The 2,933-nt window shown below is 48.7% G+C and overlaps 1 pseudogene; it reads left to right on the top strand.

The window, feature by feature from the left end:
* Positions 1-278: 278 nt before the first annotated feature.
* LOC120859605 lies at positions 279-1,189 on the top strand (annotated as a pseudogene).
* The last annotated feature ends 1,744 nt before the right edge of the window (positions 1,190-2,933 follow it).

Consider the following 2,933-nt stretch of genomic DNA (forward strand, 5'->3'; position numbering starts at 1 on the left):
GATTAATACACATGATAGTGATTTGTCACTTTCTGTACACTTATCAGAATAAATCAGCCATTTATTGTGACACAAAGGCGTACACTGCAGTGCAGACACAGTGTCCCCTGCCCTGGGAATCCTGGGTAGGAACTGGCGGCCAGGAGTTGAGCAGCTCGAAGGGGTCAGAGGCCCGTAGTGGGTAAGGGCTGCAGCTGGAGCCAGAGCCAAGAGAGAGAAGCTACTGAGTCCTTCATGATGAACTGTGTGGGGACACCTTTTCCTCTCCTTTGTGTAAGTTGATAGTTTGGGTAGTGAAGCGATGGCTGAATGTCAAAACCTTTCTGCAGGACCTTGCCAGGGGAATCAGACTCTGCCTGGGGAATTTGCACTGTCTCAAAGTTGGATGCTTGAATTCAACAAAAGAGGGAGGAGCAGCCTCCAAAAAGGGCAAGCAGTATCCTGGCTCAGAGAGAAGCCCAGAGCACAGAGAGGAAGCAGGAAAGTGAGCCACATGTTGTTGGCAGAACTTTTCACTGCTGCCCTTGTGATGGCGGAGTTTTCTGATTCAGTCTCCTCTTGTTTTATGAACTTTTTAATCCTGTGTTTCAGTCAGTAGTGGCCCATATTATTGGTAATCCATGTCTGCATGGAGAGTTTTGGTCATGGCTGAAGTTCTTCTTCAGGTCAATTATCTGATCTCTCTCTGTGCTCCCCCTCTTCATTCTCATCAATGTTGTGAACACGATTCGCTTCCAGGATTTAGCTGACCTGGCATTTGAGGGGTCAAGGAGGGAACCTCACCCATTCTCTAACAGCAGAATTACTGCTGACGTGCTCTTTAGCCTTTCACTGTAGTCTCTCTTGCTCCTCCAGGGTATGTTTGTCAGCCTTTGTACCATTCATTTTGGCCAGTTGCTTAGTCTCCTGCATACATCTCTTCTCTGTTCACTTCTGTACCCATTATATTGCTTTGAAAATTGTTGGTTCAGTAAAGGCATTGGAATGCACCAGCAGTATCAACATAGAAAGAAACTGGCCTTCCTACTTTGGACTTGGTTTACCCCTGGGTTTCCAATGTAAGATGGCAATGCGCTCTCCTGCATTGTGGCTGCCTCTTCTCTGTTCTCTTTCCTTTATTCATTATCAGTGCCAGTGAAACAAAGACACCTGGCAAAGCACATCTTTTCAACTGAATGTCTTCTTCTTGGTGGTTTTCTTAAACGGCAGAGTTTTCCACTAGATGCTCTCCTGTGTAGCTTCATTTCTGCAGAGAAGTTCCCTCACCACACCCTTCTACTGCCAGACTGAAACTGCTGCCAGCCACTAAGTTATCTGCCATCTGGAGGGGGTGGATGGGAACAGGAAGACTTCATGGGAACTCTTTTTCCTCGTTCACCACTTCCCCCTCGACCCGCTGCCCCCCAAGGAAGGTGGAGCATACCCTTTGAGGGCTCTGCCCATGTTTCCCTTATCTCTGAAGAATCCGGGGAATCCAGATTTTTGCGTTCGGTGCATGTAAGGCAGAATCTTCCTGACACCACCATGGACGTGGCGAAGACATGTGGGACAATCCTGTGAGATATTACCCTAGGAAGGAAGGTTCTGCCGTGAGTGGTAACTGACAGAGACACGTGTGGTGAGGGTGTCTGGAGTTGGGCCCTGAAGGGACAGCCGTGTAGTAGCCAGGACACTGCCCTTTCCCAAGTGGGGATGCTCAGGCTCATGCGAGCTGGCTGCAGAGCCAGATTCTGGGTCCTGCATGTAGCACGTGACCTGCTGAGACTGGGGGCTTTGGAACTCGGTGTGTCCGTTGAAGGGTTAATAGGGTAGCAGAGATGTGCCCGCAAACGGGACTCTCTACTCGGGCTGAACGTCCTTGCAAACGCGGCGCTCTGCCAAAGAGTCTGGACACGGCCTTGAGTTCGATGGTCCCTTGCAAACAAGGGAGCGTTGCCTTCTTGTGATAAGAAGGAGTAGGGGGCTTTGTACAGACTCTGCAGTAGACTGGGCTTTCACTCCCCTTTGCTGTACGGTAACATGTACGCACCTGCGCTGTGCGGAAAAGGCTTATTCATGCAGTCTGGAATTCTGCCTAGGGGGCTTTTATAATAAACCGCAGTTAGTTTTGCGCAGTTCTCTTCCTCCGGCCGGAGTGTGTGTATCGTCTGTCTCTTGCGTGTGTGTCTTGTTTTGTGTCATTTCACTCGTAGTCTCCAACATCTCGCACCCAACGTGGGGCTCGAGTGAAACCGAAAGGGTGAGTAACCCGGGGGGATTTTAAATCCATAGCAGGGGAACTTTTGGGAAAATCATGGGGAATTCCTCACCCTAGCAGGGGAACTTTCAGAAAATCATGGGGAATTCCTCATCATCATTACGGGCACAATACATGGAGTGAGTCAAAGGATTTCTCCACTCCATAGGCGTTAAAGCCTCGACTCCTCGATTGAGTGAGCTCTTTCGCTTGGTGGAGCAATATCGTCATTGGTTGCAGTATCAAACTATGTTACAGGTAAACTCGAAGGAATGGAAAATAATTCAAAAGGAATTGAGAAAGCAACATCAGAAGGGTAATGCGATCCCTTTGAAGTTATGCACTTTGTGTAGTGCTATAACACGGGCTTTGACCTTGCTCTCTACTGATAATGAAGCTAAATCTAACGCTCCAAGGAGGGGAGAAATAATTTATGAGGATGTGTCAGACGTTGGTGGGGCTTCTGCGTCACCCGGAGGCAAGGATACAAATGAGCCTCCTCTTGTAAATGGTGAAACATCTGATAGTTCAGAATCGGATTCGGGGGCTTCTTCGGTTTCATCAGAGGAGGGCAAAGAGATTAGAGAAATGACCCATCTATTGCAGGAGTGGTGGAAATCCCGTAAGGAGGAGAAAAAAATCTACACCTTCTGCTCCTGCTTGTGCTTCTCTTTTCCCCACTGTGGTTACTCGGCCC

Source organism: Oryx dammah, unplaced genomic scaffold (genome assembly GCF_014754425.2).
Source record: "Oryx dammah isolate SB20612 unplaced genomic scaffold, SCBI_Odam_1.1 HiC_scaffold_1900, whole genome shotgun sequence".
NCBI classification, from domain to species: Eukaryota; Metazoa; Chordata; class Mammalia; order Artiodactyla; family Bovidae; genus Oryx; species Oryx dammah.